The following is a 22,302-nucleotide window of genomic DNA, read 5'->3' as shown; positions in this document are numbered from 1 at the left end:
CTGATCTTGGGGGCTTGTGGTTTTGGTTGCTTTTTTTCAGAGGATTGCTGGAAGTAAAGGCAGGACGTTTTTGAAACAGAAATAAGGATTTTAAAAATAAATGAAATTCTAATAGATTAGAATCTGCCTTGCTATGTGAAAATAAAACTTCTGCGAAGAAGCTTTTTTTTTTTTTTTTAATCTCTATTTTCTCAGGTTTCCAACTTAGCAGGAGATTCATAAATACGTAAAAATGCTGTTACTCAGATCTGGATACGTAAGACATGGAAAATGGGATATTTCCTACAATTTTTTTTAACTGCTCATTTTGTCCCCTCTTGAGAGGGAGTGGCTGTGAATAACAGGTTCAGGAATGTGGGAGTCTGTTTTCAGAATCTGAACCCTGGCCCCAGGCGCCCCGTGGGCTCCGGAGGTGCTGGGTTGCCGACTACGCTTGTTGGCTGTTGGACAGAGAAGTGACCGGAAGGCCGTTCGATTGGATGGTGAATGCATCTGTCATGGGAGAGCACTTGTTTTTTAAACAAGCATAAAAATATCATTTGCTCAGAGGAAATTAATTCACGCACAAATGTCATGAATGCATTCCTTGGTGATCTGTATTGTATATCTGTGAGATGGTTTGTGTACTAAAGAGCTTGGCTCAGTTGACGACGTGTGGGCTCTGAATCTCTGCTCCCAAGCCCATTTAGGGGAGTACTTGTCCTGTTCTGCCGTGGGGGAAGTCCTGCCATGTCTCTAAGTGCATTGAAGAAGAATTTTGCCTGCTTGGCCTTTTGCCTTTCGTGACTTTCTGATTGTAGGATTTTCTTTTCCTTTTTTTTTTTTTCCCCCCAGCTTCCTAAATAATAATCTGCAACTATTGCTGGCAGCTGGTAGACCTGGGCTGTGTACCAAAAAAAAAAAAAAAAAAAAGACCACATCCTCAAATTCAGTCTTGCTTTTAGTGAATTCTCTTGGGGACTAACCCTTGCTCACCTTCTGTCAGCTGAGAGTTTACTTAAAACCCTTGCCAAATCTGTTCTTTCCCCTTGAGCCAACTGAATGTGTGTTAAATTATCATGACGTTTCCCCTTAAATTAGAAGAGTTGTGTGTTAGCATGAGACTTCTGGATTTGGGGGATGGGAATGTGATAGTTTTTAAATCTTGGTTAGCCTGCAGACAATCCTTTTGGGCCCCTATAGCAATTATTTTTTAAGGAATTTGAAAGCATTTCTCATAGAGCCTTGGAATATCAAATAAACTTTTCTTGGACCCAACTGCACTTAATATTATGTAATGATGAAAGTGCTTTCTTAAATGTATGTAAAGAAAGGAAAAAAGATTTGAGTTATTCTACTGTTGGAGATTAGAGAGGGAATCCTCTGCCTCTTCTCTCTTGCTGTTTCTGGCAGCCTCTGACTGTATGTTTGTAAGGTGCTGTGTGGAAATGTGGCCAGTGGCTGTGGGAGAAATGTGTTCTCTGGCCTGTGGAGGAGTCCATGAACACTTCACCACTAATTGTCTATTAAAGTAATGAGTCCTCCTCTCATTTATAAGGTAGACTTGTAGCAGTGACACTGTAACTCCAGACAGGAAGGGCAGAATGGTCTCTTTTAGGAGAAATGGTTAGAATGACAGCATGGGGGGAAAAACAAAACAAAACAAAAAACAACAACAACTCACAAACACAAAGCTTTCACAGCTTGTGAAGGGACAAGTTTGAGAACAAGGTATGCACCTTCCCCCCGGTCTTGTGCACTTTGGAGCATGCTTGAGATGCTTCCTGCATCTAGAGCCGTGGGTCCCAGTGTGGCTCAGAATCGCACCTACTTTGAATCCTGCTGGATTGTAGCTCAGCTTCTTAGCAATAGTTCCAGCCGATCAGCACTGTGGTGTCACACCATTTCTTTGCTGTCACGCCTTTGGCTGGTGTGCCCTTTGTGCATCTGTCAATCTCTGGGTCTCCTGCTCTGTTTCATGTGTTTGCAAGGCCTTGACCTTCAGTGTTCTGGTGAACATAGGTGCTGCCTTGACATTCTGCTGCGCCTCTCACTTTTCATTTGCTGTAGCTCACATACCCACATTACACTGCTGCTGGGCCTGATATTTTGTCCAACACACACCACAGTGCAAGTCTATATTCCTGGCTGTGGCAAAACACATTTTACACTCCGACCAACATTTGGCACCTCCGTGAAGGGCTTGCAGTGTGGTGATGTGAGCTGTGCGCTGGTGAGAACACTGCTGGGCCGAGCTTCCAAATTTGGGGATACTGTTTTGTTTTAAAAAGTTATTTTATTTTTAAAAGATTTATTTATTTATTAAAGAGAGAGAGCAGGGACAGGGAGATGCAGACTCTCTGCTGAGCAGGAAACCCGATGCAGGGCTCCATCCTAGGACCGTGGGATCATGACCTGAACTGAAGGCAGAGAGTTGACTGACTGAGCCATCCAGGTGCCCCTAAAAAGTTATTTTAAGATCTTTAACAGGGATGCCTGGGTGGCTCAGTCAGTTCAGTTTCAGCCTTCAGCTCAGGTCATGATCCCAAGGTCCTGGGATCGAGCCCCGAATTGGGCTCCCCACTCACTGTGGAGTCTGCTTCTCTTTCTACTTCTGCCTGCTGCTTCCCCTGCTTGTGCTCTTTCATTCTCTCTGGCAAATGAATAAAATCTTTAAACAAATAAATAAAGCCTTATCAGTTGGGCTCCTGACTAGTCTGGAAGTGCATCTTGGCTCCATGTACAGTTTTATGTAATGTGCAATCACAAGAGCTGGCTATCCTCTAATCTTTCTGAGCCTCGGGGTAAGACCATGCCCACCTCTACAACAGGGAGTCATTTTTCTTAATGTTTTATTATATTTTTAGAGAGAGAGCGTGTGCGCGTAGACTTAACAAAACTTGGTCAATATAGTATAAGAAAGATTTCTGGTCTTAATTTCATTCTTTAAATTAGAAAAGAAAACATTAAAAATATTTTGTAGTGATGCTTTCTCCCATGATCTCATAAATAAATGCTAATTGTAGAAAATTGGAAAATAAATAAGGAAAAAAAAAGAAAAACCCAAAATCCCAGTTAACTTTTTTGAATTGATTTTCTAGCTTTATCCATGAATTTTGTTCATATAATTACACTCATAGGGATATGCAGTCTTGTATTTTTTTTTTTAAAGACTTTATTTATTTTGTGAGAGAGAGAGAGAACACAAGCGGTGTGGTTGGGGAAGGGAGACTCAGGCTCCCGACTGAGCAGGAAGCCTTATGCGGGGTCTCGATCCCAGGACCCTGGGACCATGTCCTGAGCCGAAGGCAGATGCTTAACTGACTGAGCCACCCAGGCGCCCTGTATCTTGTTTTTTACTTCACAGAATAATAGCACTAGAAAATGTGTCACAACATATTTTCTGTATTTGTATGAATTAGTCAGCCTCCTTCCAGAGCTGTGCACTGACACCTACTTCCTGCGCTTGCCCCTGACACGCCATCCCCTCCAGGCTGTCTGCGGGATGTAACTGCTGTGGGTTCGCACCAGCCTCGTCATTTTGAGGCATGTGCTCATTCTTGGTTCCTTAGTTCAGGGCTGTCTGTGAATGGGACCCTCGTGTTTTGGATGAGGAACTGAAGACTGGAGAGGTGGCCTGTGTCACTGCTCATGTCTTAACTTTTACTGACACTCAGTACTACACTGTGCCAAGCTGTGAAAACAATGCCTTGCTCACGGTCGCTTGATTAGTGAATAAATAACACTCTGTTCTTCCACCTCATGGCCCTCTCACAGGGGATGGTTAGGAGGTCCGTGTAGATTCTTCCCAAGGGTGGGTGCTTAAAAAATACGTAGGTATTGATGAATTGGGCCCCTGTTCTAGTTGGGTGGTCCTCAGCACACATCCTACCTGTCACTAGGATTGTTTTTCCCATCCTTTAGGATGTGATTGTCTTGTAATCATTGTCCTGTAATCATTCCTGTTTATCATGTCCTTGGTGGTGACAGTCCTGGATGCCATGGAGAGCTCACATTCCTACCAGTGACTGAATTCTGTGAGTAGTCCTGCCAGAGACATTATGCCATGCCAGGACAGTATTCATACTTACTTACTCCATATTTTCTCCCTAGCTTTTCTTGTGGGATATGGATTTCAGTCCTGAACAGACAGCCTATATTTTGCTTGGTTGAATGAAAGAGTCCAGTAATTGCAGAAATTTAGCCTGGCTTCTGTTGGCCCCACAGTGTAGGGGACATGTTGGCAGTAGGTGCCAGGTAGGGACTCCTTTCAGACCCTTCTCTCCCTAAGGACCCGGGAGTGTAGGTGTTGGCTCCCTAGGGGCTCTTCCTAAGTTCAGGGGTCTCTGTGATGGCATGGGTTATAGGTATGTAGATGTTTCCCGAGGAAACCACCTTTTCCCACCAGTGAAGTAACTGCCCCAGGGCTATGCCTGCCCGACTTCCAAGGATTCCTCATTTAGCAAGTAGCCTGCTAGTGCCACAGGCCCGTGTTGCCATTCTGTTCTCCCTGCTGAGTTGGTCTGCTCAGAAGCACAGGCCGTTAGTGATGCCTGGGTGGCTCAGTCAGTTAAGCATCTGACTTCGGCTCTGGTCATGATCTTGGGGTCCGGGAATTGAGCCCCGTCATTGGGCTCCCCACTCAGCAGGTTGTCGGCTTCTCCTGCCCCTCCCCCACTTAAGAGTGTATGGTCTCCCTTACAAATGAATAAATAAAATCTTAAAAAAAAAAAGCACAGGCTGTTAGTCTAAGTGTTGGAGGTAAGAGATGCTAGTTTGGGGACAACTTCCCTGTATGTGAGTCCTGACTCCTCTCCCAGTTACTTTGCTGTGTGACCTTGTACCAGCTACATAATCCCTCTGAGCCTCAAGGGGTAAAACCATGCTCACCTTTAGCATAGTCGTTTTTTTCTTAATGTTTTTATTTATTTATATTTTTATATTTTTAATTTTTTTAAAGATTTATTTATTTATTTGACACACAGAGAGAGATCACAAGTGGGCTGGCAGAGAGAGAGGAGGAAGCCAACTCCCTGCTGAGCAGAGAGCCCAATGCAGGGCTGGAATCCAGGACTCTGAGATTATGTATGACCTGAGCCAAAGGCAGAGGTTTACCCCACTGAGCCACCCAGGTGCCCCTTTTATATTTTTAGAGAGAGAGCGTGTGCACACATGTATTGGGAAGGGGAAGGGCAGAGAGACAGGGAGAGTCTTAAGCTAGCTCCATGTGGGGCCTGATCTCACCACCCTGAGATCGTGACCTGAGCCAAAATCAAGAGCCCATGCTTCACCGAGCCACCCAGGCGCCCCAGCACAGAGAGTCTTAAACAGACGTGAGGCGTGGGAAGAGCTTGTTGCAGTCCCTGGCATGTGCTGTCTGTGCGATAGGTGTTAGCTGATGACGGTAGGAACAATATCCACAGTGTGGGGGTGGGGAAGGAGGGTGGGGGGACTGAAATGGCTTGTGTACACATAGGCATGGCTGATAACAATGTCATGAAGGATAGACCGTGGTATTGCTTTGTACTTTTTCAGTAGTACTCTTTGGAAGTGTTTTTCTCTGACTTTATTTGTTTTTCCTCTCCAAAGAGCCCCTTGGTGATTTGAGATGCTTTGCTGTTTTCCATCAGGGGAGATGGAGGTTTGCTCTGTCATAGACTCTGTTAGCTGAGGCTGGTCAGTATTGTCATGTGACTTCTAAGTTCAGTATTTCTGGGCTGCTAAATTTCAGAAAGTCTAAGAAGTTAAAAAACGAAAAGCCCTTTAATGAATTGCTACCATTTCTCTGTAATAATAGGGATCGGGGGCCGCCTAGGTGGCAAAGTCAATTGAGCATCTGACTCTTGATTTCGGCTCAGGGTCGTGAAGATCGAGCCCTGTGTGGGGCTCCGCGCTCAGTGTGGAGTCTGCTTGAGATTTTGTCTCCCTCTCCTCTGTCCCTCCCCCCCTGCTCAAGCACACACATTTGCGCCCTCCCTCTCTGAAATAAATAAATAAAATATTTAAAATATAATAGGTATCAGCTTCTAAGCTGTAAGACATAACTACCTCATTTAGAAGTTCTTCCGTGTATATGATTGTGGGCGTATGTGCACATCCCCTCTGAATGCCTTATTTCCAAAGGCCTTATGCCCTTAGCCTATACCCTGGTAGAGGGCAGGCTTGTGTTGGGGTCACACATACACCAGCTGTCCACTGTGTTCTTGAGTCTGTCTAGAGCTTTCCTGGGACTTTGTTTCTTATCCAGTGTTTCTGCTGAGATTGGCATTTCTTGCATGGGCCTTCTGTGCTTTTGCATTTAGTTATTTTACTAAGGAGAATGACAGGTGGTTTCATCCTACAGGTGGATTTGTTTATGTTTTTTAAAAAATTGAGATATAATTGATATATAACACTGTAGAAGGTGTTCAATGTGCTGATTTGATGCGTTTGTAGATTGCAATATGATTACCACTGAGTGTTAGCTAACTCCTCTATCCTGTCACATAATTATTATTTCTTTTTTGTGATGGGAACTCTTAAGATCTAGTCTCTTAGCAACTTTGGAGTTTATAATACAGTATTGTCGACTCTAATCACTATGCTGTGCATTAGCTCTCCAGAAATTATTTGTTAGTTGCACGTGTGTATCCTTAAACAGCTCCACAGTTTCCCCACCTTCCAGCCTGTGATAACCACCAATTTACTGTTTTTATGGGTTCATTCCTTAAGATTCTATATGTAAGTGATATCATACAGCGTTTTTCTTTCTGTGCCTTCTCTCTGTTAGCAAAATGCCCTCAGGTTTCATCCATGTTGCAAATGGTAGGAATTCCTTCTTTCTCTTGGCTGAATAATATTCCTCTGTGTGTGTGTGTGTTTGTTTGTGTGTGTGTGTGTGTGTGTGTTATTCTGTGTCTTTTATCCATTCATCTGTTGATGGTCACTTGGGTTTTTTCCATGTCTTGGCTATTGTGGATTGGTTTATTCTTACCTTCACTTTCTAGTCTCTTTAGCAGCTTCATCAGATAATGAAGGGACCTGCTTATTGTGCAAATAATAGGCCAGAACCAGTGATTCAGGATCCTGGAGAGTTTTTAGTTACCCCCACCTCAGGCCACACCACATACCTCTTACATCTCTGGGTTAGGATTTGAACTCTCTCCAGGTGGTTCCATTGCTCAGTCAGGATTGAGAACCTGTGGAGTTACCCACAGCTGATGTTGAGATGTGCAGGACAAGTGGACAGATGCAGATCAGAGCTCAGCAAGGCCTATTCCTGAGGGTGTATGAGAGATGGTTTGCATTAGGAACAGTGGCTGAGAAGGGTCAGGGTGGCCCTCAGCATGTGTGGGTTTTCATGTCAGCCCTGTCTGGTCTGAGGAGTTGGCTTTTTGATGACTCTTGCCCCTCCCTCCCCTTAGTGCTGGCTATAGCAGGCCTCAGGGACTCTCCTTGAGCTGTGGGGACAAGCTCCCGAACAAAGGCACAAGGGAGGCCAGGAGCAGCCAGGAGGACAGGAGTCCAGGATTCCACACCAGTCCTTTGCTTACTTGGGTTATTTTGCCTGCTTTGTGGAGAGAGACATCTTCAAATACATTGTCTTGTTTTATCTGGTCCTTACACCATGACCAGTAAGGGGGATTATTATCCTCATTTTATAGATAAGAAAACAAGGCTTGAATGGAATGAGTGGTGTGGCAAAACATGGTCGTTGTCCTTTCAGGGACCCTGCAGAAGAATTGTCTGTGTGGAGGCTAAATGGAATAGATAAAGAATAAGGGGGTTGGCAAGTGTGTTTCACCTTTCTGCAACTTTCAAGGGGAGAGTAGTGAACAGAGCCACCAGCTCAAGGGCAAAATAGCAGGGTCATGAGCTGTATGGAATTTGGAGAAAGATCCTGGGGTGATGGTTCTCAGTCAGCCTGCACAGCTGAATCACAGAGGAGCCTATGAGAGTGCTAGTGCCGAGGCAGTACCCCAGACCAATTACATCAGACTCCGGGGCCCAGCCCAGGCTTCGGTATTTTGGAAGCTCCCCAGGCTACTGTGCACAGAAGCCAAAGATTGGAGGGAAATCATGTCTGATTGATTGATTTTTATATATTATTTAAGTGAGCAAGTGAGGGAGGGGCAGAAGGAGGGAGAGTATCTCAAGCCGACTCCATGCTGAGTGTGGAGCCTGACACGGAGCCTGAGCTCATGATGCTGAGATCATGACCTGAGTTGAAACCAAGAGTTGGTTGCTTAACTGACTGAGCCACCCAGGTGCCCTGGGAATGCCTGTTTCAGAGATTCAAAGGGGTCATTAATGCAACTGGGTCCAGTAGGGAAGGAGTCAGGAATATGAATGGAGGGGCTTGTGTCTCTTCTGAGGTCAGCTGGAAGGGAGCAACATGGCAGATGGAGATAGGACACATGGGTGGAGAGGACATGTGGGCTCCTCAGTCTTAGGGAGGTAGGGACTAGGGACTGGTGTGAAGAAATGTATGAGTAGCGTGGTTTGTACCCACCTTCCTTGCCTCCCTGTTCCTTCAGGCCAGTTGGCTGGAGGGGTCTTCATGTGAGTGGGTCCCGCAGTTTTCTGTGGAGTAGAAAAGGTTTGGACCACCTGCTGGAAGATGCATGGCCAGCAGCCCTCCACCCCTCTGCATATGAGACCTTCTAAGGGCACTTAGAAATGCCAAGGCCAGGCCCCAACCAGGCCCATAGGACTGGAGTCTCTGGGTGGGGCCAGGGGGCCTGGCCATCTGCCAGGAGCTATGAAACCCCTCTGCCCCGCCACACTGAAGCAGGCCCAGTCCTCACCTAAGCATGACTCTGTGACCAATGGGAACCAAATTAACTGTAACTTTGGCTATTTCAGGAACTTCTTTATAAATTTTTATTTTATTTTATTTTATTTTATTTATTTGTCAGAGAGAGAGGGAGAGAGAGCGAGCACAGGCAGACAGAGAGGCAGGCAGAGGCAGAGGGAGAAGCAGGCTCCCTGCCGAGCAAGGAGCCTGATGTGGGACTCGATCCCAGGACGCCGGGATCATGACCCGAGCCGAAGGCAGCTGCCCAACCAACTGAGCCACCCAGGCGTCCCTCAGGAACTTCTTTAAATAAGCATTTTGTTCATGTTGATCACAAGGAAGTTATCAGGAGCACATTCTCCAGCTTCTGTGCAGGGGGCTCTCTCCCCTACCTCCCCATATAGGCAAACTCCAAGGTGTTCATTCTTCTAAAGGCTTAAGAAATGTTTTTTCCTCTAAGCAACTGCCATTGACTTCGAATGAATGGGTGCCTCTTCCCTGAATTTGTCTTTTCCTATACTTAGATTATTGACAAGCCAGGGCAATAGGTAAAATAATGTTAACAAATAATAAATAGGACTTATGCAATCCACTTTGGGTCCAGAAAGACGGTTGTATCTTGTACGTTGGAAGCTCTCTTCCTCTTTGTGTGCATGTACGTGGACCATTAGCTCTCCCTGAGTGGGGCCATGCATTAGTTTTCTAGGGCTGTTGTAACAAAGAACCACAAACTTATTGCATAAAACAAGGGAACAATAGTTCTGGGGTCTGTAAGTTCCAAATCAGGAAGTTAGCAAGCCATGCTCCCTGACGCCTGTAGTAGAATCCTTTCTTGCCTCTTCCTTGCTTCTGGTGATAGCTGGAAGTCTTTGAGAGTCCTTGCAGCTGTACAGCTTCAATTTCTGCCTTCAATGGCACATGGAATTCTCCCTGAGTGTCTGTCTTCACATGGCTGTCTTCTCATGTGGACACTAGTTAGATTATCCCAGTATGACCTCATTTTAACTAATGACATCTGCAGAGACCTGATTTCCAAGTCAGGTCACATCATGAGGACCTGGGGGTTAGGATTTTGGCATTTTGGGGGGGAAGGGCACAACTCAGTCTGTACCAGGTGTGTGGCCCAGGGACTCTGAACATGTTTCAAGATCCTTGCAGACCTCACCAGACATAGGAGGAAAGAGAGAGTAGTGGAGGTGAGGACATTTATCTAAGCCATACAGCTAATGAGGGACAGAGGCTAGATTTGAACCCAGGACTTTGTGACTCCTAGATATATGACTTCCCTAGTTTAGATCAACTGAGGGTTCTTTGGCGGTTCCTTTGTAATGGAGTCCATGAGTCTTCTGGGTCTTCTCAGGGTGTTGGAGACATTACTCAGCTCTGGGAGACCAGCTGAGTACTAAGATATTACTTTGTGACCCACCTCACCTTTCTCAGTGAAATAAATACCACCCATTTGCCAGGAGGAAGCACAGAAACATGAAGTTAGTTTGATTTGTTGATCTGATGGGATTGAATGGGGATTTTCTTGTATTTATTTTTACTCTTACTCTCACCGCTCTAACAACTTAAAATCCTCTTAAATGATATAAAGAGAAGCCTTTTAGGTCTTGGCTAACCAACATCCTGCTGAAAGTTGCTGATCTCTTGGAATCCTCCTATGCCCTCAGCTTTATATGATAAGGACTTCACCTGGTTTCTGCTGGCGGCTAGCCTCTCCAGCGCGAAAGTGCTCTGAACAGAAGCACTGGGGCCAGAGATATCCCGGTTCCACCATTACCGTGGGGTGGATGTCTGCAGAATAAATGTCAGAGCGTTTGGCCAACCCTGCACTGGCGTGTTGCAGGGATTCAGAGTCTTGAAGGCTGCAGCAGCTTTTCCTAAGTGAGGAAGGCATTGAACAGTCAGATTTCAAGATCAGAATTCCCCATAGAAAACGCCTGTAATAAAGAGCCATCCATGATTCTGAAAAAGTAAATTACAGCTGCTAGGGCTTCTTCTTTCGATCTTATTAAATTTTAATTTTATTTGATTTTACTGGCTCCATGTTTGCTTTTCCCCACCAGCTTTCAGCCCATGGGCATTGGTAAATGGGCATCTTGGATTCAGAAAGAAGTGTTTTCTAAAGAGCTAGGTGGCCACTGTTCCCATGGTGTGTGATGGCTGTATAGACAGAGGCAAGCTGTCATTTTATCTTCTGTCCCTTTCTTCCCCAATTCTGCCTTGGACCCTATCATGACCCGCACATGCCTGAGCCCTGTACCAAGGCTTTCTTAGGACCTGAAGATGGCAACAGATTCTGTGAGATGTGTGGACTGGTGGCTTGTTACAGACCGGTTCTACAGTAGTGTTACCAGAGGGGGAAAACAGACCATCGGCCATAGGAGTAAGTCCACTTTTTTATTTCCATGGGATTAGAACACCTGTTCTTGGGGAAGATAGAATGTTCTCCTTCTTCTCTAGCTTGCCTTGTTGTCCTTTTTCTGCCTTTCCTGAATTAATGGTTAAATTACCATGTGTCTGATCCTCTAGAAAGGGGGAGGGGACTCAGCATTTCAGCATTTCATTTAGGACAGGCTGAGACTCCCATGCTGTGTGCTTTCTTCTAAGAGCAAAACAAAACAAAAAAATAAGAAAATCTGCTTCATCCCTGAGATAAATTTAGTTACTGAAACATTTACCTCCTGCCTGGTGTAAGACAAGATTAGTGGAGTTCTGTAACAGAACCGTGCAATTGTCGATTTGTTGCAAGTCTCTGAAAGGGTGACAGATGGCAGACTCTGAGTAATCGAATTTCGGGATCAGAATCCACAGCGAACAAAACTCCAGTTACTTGCAGCATATGAAAAAATAATTTCTTCAAGTGAACTTAAAGAGCCGTGTTCTTTGATTTTATTTTACTCAGAGGATTTATTAAGCAAATACTTATTAAAGTCACACCAGGAGCCAGGAATGGCCAGTGTCAGGACTGATAAAAGATCCCTTGCCTTTCCCCTCTGGCATGTGCATTTAAAGTAAGAAACTTGTGGGGTGCCTGGGTGGCTCAGTGGGTTAAGCCTCTGCCTTCTGCTCAGGTCATGATCTCAGGTCCTGGGATAGAGTCCCACATCGGGCTCTCTGCTCAGCGGGGAGCCTGCTTCCCTCTCTTTGCCTGCCTCTCTGCTTACTTGTGATCTCTCTCTCTGTCAAATAAATAAATAAAGTCTTAAAAAATAAATAAGAAACTTGTGTAGGGGGACACCTGGGTGGCTCAGTGGGTGAGCCTCTGCCTTCAGCTCATGTCATGATCCCAGAGTCCTAGGATCAAGCCCCGCATCAGGCTCTCTGCTTGACGGGGAGCCTGCCTCCCCCTTTCTCTCTGCCTGCCTCTCTGCCTACTTGTGATCTCTTGCAAATAAATAAATAAAATCCTTAAAAAAAAAAAAGAAACTCGTGTAGGTTATAAACATCTAACATTGAGTAATAGCAATTTAGGTATAGCTTGATGCCTAAAAAGGCTTGTTATCAAGGACAGAAATGTTGACACCAAAGTCAGAAGTATGGGCTTTATGGCAAGGTGGTAAAGGGTATTGTAAACAGTTGTGTCAAATTGTGGTGTGCTACACTTGACCTCTTTTGGTATACCTGCATACTCTCAAGATGAATGGCCTCATTGGCTACAGTTTAGAAACAATGACAAGACTTTACTTTTGGGGAAGGGTTAATCAAACTACAGTGTGCCTGGCACCTAGTAGGTGTTCACTAAAAGTGTCTTAATTGCCTCTGAGTTGCTGTAGTGAAATGCATGTAGCCTGGTAAGCCTGATGAAACAGGCAGACTCATCCCTTTTAAGACTTGTTTGCAGTTTTAAGGCTCCCCAGAGAGCTCTTTCCATTCCAGGATCTGGAATCCAGCAAAGTACTATCTTTCATTTTGAACTTGAGTCTACGGACATGTCTTGCTTCAGTGACCCTTTTGACTCTCATATTGATTTCCATTTTGCAAAGGAGGTACTGTTGTCTTCCCTTATTTATTTTTCTGCAATCCTTGAATGCCTCTAATGTCCATTTCCTGCCTTTAAGTATGTACAGGGCCATTAAACATCAGTGTGGTTGGGGAGGTGGGGGCGGAATTGTGACTGTAATAGCAGAAGGTGCTATCGGGCAGCAGGCCTCGTTTAATGAAATTTGGCTGGGAAACTGGTCTGTGCACCACCTACGAGTCTTGTCGAACAAGTTTGACAACCTTCCTCTAACTGTTTCTGAGCACGAAGGGGACAAATTTTTGGACTTCATGCTCAGCCTTGTTTTTAATATCTTCAATATGCCCAGTGTGGGAACTGAATAGTCTTTATCTGTGACTAATTAGAAATGAGGCCAAAAGGGCATATGTCAAGAGTTATTGTCAGGTGGCAAGATGGGAGACAAATATTCTTTTTTGTGGTTTTATATAGTTCAGAATGGTTTTATAGTGGTTTTATATAGTTAAAAATGTGTGTTTTTTTGGTAATAAAGGAAAAAAACCCAGATTGCTTTAGAAGGGGACATTGAGACTAAACTTCATTATTTTAGGGAAGATTTTTGGAAAAGATACTTTTTTTAAGATTTTATTTACTTATTAGAGAGAGGGAGAGAGAGAATGAGCGAGGGGAGAAGCAGAAGCAAACACTGTTCCATTCTCTGCTTCCACAGGTCTCACTATTTGAGATTTGTCATGTCATATAAGTGGTATTATGTAGCATTTATCCTTCTGTGACTGGCTTATTTTGCTTAACGTAAGTCCTCGAGGTTTACCCACATTGTTGAAAATGCCAGGATTTCCTTCCCTTTTAAGGTACTGACACTCATTTTAATCCCGTACCTTTCTCACTTAGATTTCAGGAGCTTCCAACATGAAGACTAGAACCATCCCCTAATCCGTGAAACCTAGAAAAACAAGTCAAAAAATCACGTTATACTGACCCTGGGCCAATCAAACGTAACAGCAGCAGCTACATTCCCTTGCCAGTTTCTGCTACTTCAAAACAATCAAAATCCTTTCGCAAAACATCTCTGAACTCTCAGTTTTGTTGAGAAACTGTCTGCTTAGGTCAAGTCTTTAAACAGCCTGGTGTACTCTGGTAACGTGACCTGAGCTGAAGGCAGATACTTAACTGAGTCACCCAGATTCCCCTGGAAAAGATATTCTTTACAACTGGTTCTCTTAATGTGATTTTTGGAGTATAGGTAATAATGCCTCTGGGCTTATTAAACCCGCATTGTCAAAGGTGATAAATTATTACTTCTCAAACAGGAAGTCTGCTGTAGAAGTCCATAGGTACCAGAGTACACCAGGCTGCTTAAAGACTTGACCTAAGCAGACAGTTTCTCAACAAAACTGAGAGTTCAGAGATGTTTTGCCAAAGGATTTTGATAGTTTTGAAGTAGCAGAAACTGGCAAGGGAGTGTAGCTGCTGTTGTTACGTTTGATTGGCCCAAGGTCAATATAACATGATTTTTTGGCTTGTTTTTCTAGGCTTCATGGATTAGGGGATGGTTCTAGTCTTCATGTTGGAAGCTCCTGAAATCTAAGTGAGGAAGGTACAGGATTAAAATGAGTGTCAGTACCTTAAAAGGGAAGGAAATCCTGGCATTTTCAACAATGTGGGTAAACCTCGAAGATTTACGTTAAGCAAAATAAGCCAGTCACAGAAGGATAAATGCTACATAATACCACTTATATGACATGACGAATCTCAAATAGTGAGACCTGTGGAAGCAGAGAATGGGATGGCGGTTGCCAGGGGCTAGGGGAAGCAGAGAATGGGGAGGAATGAGTCAGGTGGTACTAAGTTTCAGTTATACAAGATAAGCCTGTCCTAGGGATCCACTTTACAGCATAATGCCTGTAGTTAACAATCTTTTGTACTTAAATGTTTGCTAAGAGGGTAGATCTTATGTTAAATGTTCTTATCACAATCTTATTTATTAATAAGACGGTGGGAGGAAGCTTTTGGAGATGATGGACATATTTATGGCATAGACTGTGGTGATGGTTTCATGGGTGTGTACTTATCTTCAAACTCATATATTAATTATGTTTACCTTTTTGTATGTCAAAAAGAAAGGGTGACAGTTATCTGAAAAGAGCTGAAAAGAATGGGAAGGGCAGGTTAGCATTGGGCTAGAACCTTCAGGATGGTTCTACAGCCTTTGGGAAGGGCCGAAAATGACATGTCAGTGTTGAGGGAAGAGATCTGGGCAACCCTGAATTGTGGTGGGCTTGGAAGTATAGAGGTAGAGCAGGCATTCATTCTTCCCAGGTGCCTCTGGTGGCCAACATTTCCTTTGGAGATGCTATCAGGTCTTAAAGTCAACCTCTTTGTTGATTCTTGTTTGCTTTTTGTTTTGTTTTGTTTTTTGTTTTTTGCCTCTGACCTTTCATTTTCTTCCCAGATGCTCCTGGCGGCCAGCATTTCATTTGGAGATGGTATCAGGTCTTAATGTCCACCTCTTTGTTGATTATTATTTTTTTGCCTCTTACCTTTCATTTTATAGCCTTGAATCATCCCTGCACCATAAGAATTTGATCCTAATTGCTTTACATAACCATCATGTCTAAAGATCAGATAAATGTGGGTCAAGTGGATGGAAATGCTGGGAAATTTTCAAGGTAGTGTTCATTATATCCATAGCAACATGTGTCCGTTAAGGCAGGGCAGTCCCTGTGTTTGGAACTGGCTGTCATGAAGGTGTTTTGTGCAGGATTCCTGTTGTCATGCACTTTGAGCATTATGTCACCCTTCTCGGAGGTTCACTATGACAGGATCCTTATGTTTGGTCTGAGCCAAAGCAGGCAGCTTGGTCCCCATCCAAGGATTATTTATGGAGCCACTAGAAGAACGTGTCAGGGTTCAGGAGTGTCGACCCATAGTACATTTATGTTCAAATGCATTTATGATTCATCACTTGGGGAATGGAGTTAGGATAAGTTGTTTCTGTATTTATTTTAGGAGCCCAGCTGTGGACATTTGACCATTGGAATTATCATGCTTTTTTAAAAAAAAAAACTGTGGTAAAATACACATAACACTAGTCATCTCAACTGTCTTTTCTTTTTTTTTTTTTTTAAGATTTTTATTTATTTGAGAGAGTGAGAGAGAGAAAATGGGGGGAGGGGCAGAGGGAAACAGAATCTTAAGTAGACTTTGTGTAGAGCTCGATCTCACAACCCTGAGATCATGACCTGAGCTGAAATCCAGAGTCAGATGCTTAACTGACTGAGCCACCCAGGTGTCCCTCAACTGTGTTTTAAATGACGGTCCAGTGGTATTAAGTGTACATCTCACATTGTTATGTAACTGTGGCCACTGTCTGTCTCCAGAGCTCTTTTCATCTTGAAAAACTGTAACTCTGTTCCCCGTGAAGAAGTTTCACAGTCCTTGCATGAAGGCAAAAAGAATTCTCTCTCCCTTGAGTCCAGCATGAACAGGACAGTCAGTCTGCATTGTAATTCCTTCTGGCTGATGAGAGGTTGCCACCATACCGCCATCCTCTCTTGTTTTCCTGAGAAGGCAAAGGGTCATTGTGTATCTGGCATGCAACATACAGGTGGGGCTTGGTGGCTGCCCATTCTGTTCTCGAGAGCCAGGGCCAGAATCCCTCCCTTGTGATGCCCTTGACGCTCTCCTCTCTGGACCTGACCTTTCCCAGACTCATGTGGATTTGGCCGGCTCACCCAGTCGCTGGGATGGGCACATGGCTGCTGCATTAGCCACTTAGTTACAAAGACAAGCTCATCCGGGGTCCAGCACTAGAGCTTCCCACATGACTTGCCCTGTGGGTTGGTCCACCGGTCAACCAAACTCTGAAAATAGCGGGAATCATACAGAACACACAGTAAGAGGTATACTGAATTATATAAAACGCTTTGTAAAAAGAAAAACAAACACTCAGAGTCTAGTAATTTGGATTATGAATTTTACTTAGGTAGAGCTCTCTTGTTGAGAATGTAAATATCCCCAACATTTATCTTCTTTTTTTGAAGATAGTAGAGAGAATTTCATGGGATCTTTTAGGTTATTTATTACTTTTCACAAACAAAAGTTTTTCCCTTTATTCTGAGTCTTTCTTTGCTTTTTTCCCTAAGTCTCCAAAGCAGCGATAGCAGCCAAACTGAACATGAAGCCAGATTAGTTTCCCACCTGGATTATGGTGCTGAGCCACAGGCGGTGGCGGTGCTGTCACATCGATGGCTTCTGTGTCATGAGGAGAAGCTCTTTCCTGGAGTAAAAGAATTCTTTTGTCGTGGGGCTGCTGAGGTCTGTTCTAAGCCCAACACCATTAGGAGGACCTGCTTTTTTTCAGTGCAGGGGGCAAACATAGACCGTTTTCTGTTTTTTGACTTTCCTTAAGATGCTTTCCTTGGAGGCTTGGGTGTTGCTGTGTTTTAAATGAGTTTTACTACACAAGGGTGCTCTTGCTGGTAGGAGCAGGGCACTTTGTCCCTGCTGCCTGTGGTTAAGGCCCAGGCCCAGCACCGAGGTTGTACAGATCAGCAGGCAGTGGGCAGGCTTCTCCAAGTGTTGCTGTGTGTCCCATGTCAGTAGCTGCCCTTTCGTCTTAAACTTGGTACCACCCAAGTTTGGTGGTGCACAAGATGCAGCCAGAATGAACGACCGCAGCATTATCACTTAGAAGCAAATTATTCATAGGCCCCTTTTGGGCCCTAATTAGGAAACTTGTCACTCGACATCTATCTCAGCCAGAGTTGTTATTCTAATAGCCTAAAAATAGGAGAGTTGCACTTGCAAGCCGCCAGGAGGGTTTTCCTGCAGAGCCATACAAACCATATGGAGCTGCCGCAGAAGACAGACCAGAGTGCTCCATGGGGGCTGCCCTGCATTTGGGGGGGATTCATCTGCAGAGACAGAGTGAAGACTTCACCAGTCGGGGCTTGGGAGAGCCAAGTCAGTCTGAATGGAGTTTGAAGTGTGGGTTCGTAGAGGATGGAGCATTTTTGAAAATCATTGTTACTCTGTCTTACACAGCCCTAGATGGGGAGAGGAGGTCTGCTTTGGGGCTGGAGCTGGCCAGGGCCAGGGGTTCCTATGGCTCAGAGTCTTAGCAGCTCCATTCCTCACTCCAAAGGTGGCTAAAGGATTAAGAGAAAGTGGACATTATGTACAACTTCAGTAGTTGTTCTTTTTAATGAGCCTGAGCTTGGCGAATCTATATTGCCTCAAAGGTATCCATGTGAGTTAGCTTCAGCTCCCTTATAAAAAGACAAGTAGTAGGGCTGTGTACACTAGGAGCTATGTGTAGGAGCTGTGTGTAAACATTTTGCCATATATTTGCTTTATGGATGTGTGTGTGTGTGTTGTGTGTGTGTATATATATATATATATTTTTTTTTTTCTTTCTGCCCCATTTGAAATTTATGGACATCTTACCCTATTTTCTCCTGACTTTGAATGATTTCTTTGCCATGCTAACCTTTCTCCTTCACCATTCAGCAGAAATTTAAAGGTACTTTTTTCTTCCTGCTTTTTCATTTCTCATTTTGGTTTTCCTGCTGAGAGCTCTCACTGACCTGCCTCCTGCTTGTGCATCTTCTCTGCCATCTTGGCCCCTGTCTGCTACTTCTCTTGTGCTTGTGCTGTGGTCGGCTCCTCCCTCCCTGGGTGCTCTAGGTGACCTCAGATTCAGAGCCCATCTGTTCCCGCAGTTCCTGAAGGGGCAGTCTGCCTTTGCGCAGATGTGGAGAGCCTTTGTCTGCAGGGGGATGCTGACTAGCCTAACTCTCATTGTTGCTTTTTTTTAAAAAAAACTAAACTATTTTAAAAATGGTTTGTTTATTTATTTGAGAGAGAGAGAGAGAGAGAGAGAGAGAGCACGCGTGCACAGAGGGAGAAGGAGGAGACTATCCTCTGAGCAGGGAGTCTAAAGCGGGGCTCGATCCTAGGACCCTGAGATCATGACCTGAGCCGAAGGCAGATGCTTAACTGACTGGGCCATACAGGCGCCCCACTAAACTCTGTTTTTTAGAACAGTTTTAAGATTTACAGAAACAATTGTGAAGGTATTATAGGGAGTTCTCTTATACCCCACACCCAGTTTCTCCTGTTATTGACGTATTAGTGAGGTGTATTTGATATAATGAATGAACTGATATTGATGGGTTATCGTGGTAGGCAGAATGGATTCAAGCCTGTGTTAGGCTCCATGGCAAAGGGGAATTAAGGGTGTAGGTGGAATTAGTTGGGTTACTAATCAGCAGATCTTAATATAGGGAGATGAGCTTGAATTATCCAGGTGGTAGGCTCAATATGATCATAAGTGTTTTTAAAACTGGAAGAGGAACTCATCCTGGTGTTGGCGGCTTTGAAGATGGAGGAAGGGGCCGCTTGGAGCTGGAAAAGGGAAGCAAAGCGATTCTTACCTCGAGCCTCCAGAAAGGAATGTACCTGTTGACACCATGATTCTAGCTCAGTGAGATCTGTATCACACCTCCGACCTACAGAACAGTGAGGTAATAAATTTGTTCTGTTTCAAACTCTTGTGTTATTGTCGGAGCAGCAGTAGAAAACCAGCACAGTGATGGCTCACCGAAGTCCGTGTTCTGTTCAGGTTTCTCCAGCCTTCTTCTGCTCCAGGGTCCCTCTCAAGATACCGTTTCCCTTGTAGCTGTCATCGTGGCTGTGACCGTTTCTCAGGCGTGTTTTTAATGACTTGGCTGGTTCTGGGAGTACCGGCCAGCCATCTCTTCTGCATCGTGCTCGAGGCTTGTTCACTCGTGTTGGCTTCGTCTCTTCAGACTGTGTTTTCTGGTGTCTCGGCATGCTTTGTAGTTGTTTCTGGACAGGATGTGTGGATTGCTAAGAACTGAAGATATGGTGCTTTAGTGTGAGCTTTTTGGGCTTCTGATCCGGACTTGGGCTGTGTTTGGGCGGGGGCGGTGTGGGGGGCAGCAACAGGTGCCTGAGGTTCTCCGATTCCCCAGGTGTCCTTGCTTTGGTCTCTCTGTCTTTGGGCTTCTTTAAGAATGAACTGCAGGGTGCCTGGCTAGCTCTCTCAGTAGAGCATGTGACTTTTTAAAAAAGATTTAATTAATTTATTGACGGGGGGCAGGAGAGAATGCATGTATGTGTTCCAGCGGGGGGAGAGAAAACCTCTTCAGTGGACTCCACACTGAGCGCAGAGCTTAAGGGGGCGCTCCATCTCATGACCCCAAGATCATGACCTGAATGGAAACTAGGAGTCTACGCTTAACTGGCTGAACCACCGGGGGTCCCCAGAACATAGGACTCTTGATCTCAGAGTCATGAGTTCAAGCCTCACATTGGGCATAGAGCTTACTTAAAAAAACAAACCCGAAAAACCCAAACTCCTCACATGGACTCAGTCTTTCAGCTCTTCCCAGCTGTCAGGCCGGAGTCTATTGATAAGGTGGTAAAGTACAGGGAAGAGAAGTGCCCTGTAAATCTTAGAGAATTTCGGTCTTTCAGTGGATCTGTGTTCCTGGGATGTGTCCTTAATAGTGTTTCTTGGATGCCTCCCTCCCCCAGCCCCCACTTAGATGAGACTGGAAGACTGGAGCAGGTTGGAGTCAGAGAAACACCCTTTGCCCAGCTGGGGTGAGGTTCTGGAAAAGTCTTTCCCGTGGAGAGCAGGCCTATGTTATGGAGAATGCTCTGAGATCACTGCACTGTGAGGACTCTTGGTTCCCTGGGTGCGCATGTGGGGGTTTTTCCTGGCTCTTCATAATGAGGACCTAGTGGTAAAACTCTGTGGGTTTGGGGCCCCCTACGACCGTGGCCATCAGGAGTTTCTGACTATCCTGTTAGTCCATACTCAGCCTCCAGCAATTTGTCAGAACCACCCCTGAAGTGTTCCTACCACATTATGGCCCCAGCGGCTTCTGCTTCAGGTGAGCAGATCTTGGCTGTGACTTTGGACTGTCCCTTCTCTCCAGATTTCTGGGCTATGATTTTGACCTGTGACCTTAGTTCTCTGATGGGTCCCAGAAAGGCCTCTGATTGCCAGTTCGCTCACTTCTTGTTATTACAATGGGAGTGAGGACTTCAAATTCTTTACGGGGTAGAGCTGAAACTAGATGTCCCTTTTTTGCTTCATTGCTGTCCTCCCCACCTTCCCATCCCTGAAGTTCGGTACGGTACCAAGTTGGTTGTGTTGATATAAGACATCCTGATCACTGCAAAAACTCCTGGGTCTTGAAGAGAAAAAAATCACTCAGATCAAGAAGATTGCTTTGGTGCTGTGTTCATGCTGTTATTTCCCACCCTTCTCACTTCCTTCTTTTGTTGCTCAGGTTTGTCTTATTAGCAACTAGATGCGGATTTTACAACTGATCTCTTAAACTGGGAAGTGCTAAGTCTGCATGTGGGGTGGGTGGGGTTTTTAACACCTTTCTAGTGTCCCTCCACTTCCCTATCACTCACGCCCCCCTCCAGGCTTTGACAGACAAACATGTTCTATCAGTGTGTATAAATGCATCTTTAACTGTATACCCCCGCCCCCTACCCCCTGCTTTTAATCACAGAGCTTCCCTAAGCAGCTGTGCTGGTTCTGTGTTAAAGTAACAGCCCCTTAATCCACCTGACAGCTTTCAGCCGCTCTCAATTATCTGTAAGTCAAGTGCAAACCAGTAAGGGGGCAAAAATTCTGAGCAGCGTAAGGAATAATTGCTATAAAAAACTCATGTACCTTTCCTTCCTTCCCTCAAGCCATTAATTAGGACAGGTCAAGGGGATTGTATGGATGGGGTGGGTGGACAGTCGGAGCCTGAACAGGGTGAAGAGGGCATCTGTCAGAAAGGGGACGTTGGAGCAACAGGAGGATGGTTCAGATAAGTAAATACATTAAGAATAATGGAAGCCGGGTTCCCCAGTGTTGGAGAAGAGAGTTGCAAATGTGGAAAGAAACTGGAATAATGTGGTATGCAATCGCCATTGGAGGTACTGGTGTGAACTCTGTTTTTAAGTATAAAATCAGCATAAAGATAAAATTGTTAACGTGTACTTGTGTATACATATGTAAACACACATATCCCCATACATATATGCATATCCATGCATCTCTGTCCACTGAGGGTTCTGGGAGCAAGCACCCCCAGAGCAGTAAATGTACATGGCTCCCAGATCTTGGCTTTTAAATACTATTCTTCACTGAATGAAGCAGGGCTTCTTGGAGAAATGGCTGATTCCAGGGCTAGAGCAGGAAAAAAAAAAACAGGATGAACTGGGATTATTTGACCATGCCAGAGAGTAGAAGGATTAATGGGGACATGTCCAAAGGACAAGAAACCAGCTTGAAGGGGCTTCCCCTGGCCAAGTCAGAGACTGTGCGAACATCAAAATAATCGTAATACTAGATGGGATAAAGTAGGAAAACACGAAACCATACTGATAGAAACAAATGAGTTGAAAATGTCATGAGGAACATGGTTTCAAAGTACTTCATAGAATATTTGTTAATTACAAAGGGAAAAAGGAGTAACTTTATAGTGCAGAAGCTTGGCAAACACTCCTAACAGCAGTGAGACAATATAAAATTGTCTGCCACCTG

General features: G+C 44.7%; 1 protein-coding gene across 7 annotated transcripts in view; it reads left to right on the top strand.

Annotated features, from left to right (window-relative positions):
• TBC1D8 (TBC1 domain family member 8) overlaps positions 1 to 22,302 on the top strand; it is a 106,684-nt gene that overhangs the window by 21,137 nt on the left and 63,245 nt on the right. The gene's annotated exons all lie outside the window — the stretch shown is intronic.

The sequence above is a fragment of the Neovison vison genome, chromosome 8 (assembly GCF_020171115.1).
Source record: "Neovison vison isolate M4711 chromosome 8, ASM_NN_V1, whole genome shotgun sequence".
Taxonomy (NCBI): domain Eukaryota; kingdom Metazoa; phylum Chordata; class Mammalia; order Carnivora; family Mustelidae; genus Neogale; species Neogale vison.
This window is presented reverse-complemented; position numbering and strand designations above follow the sequence as displayed.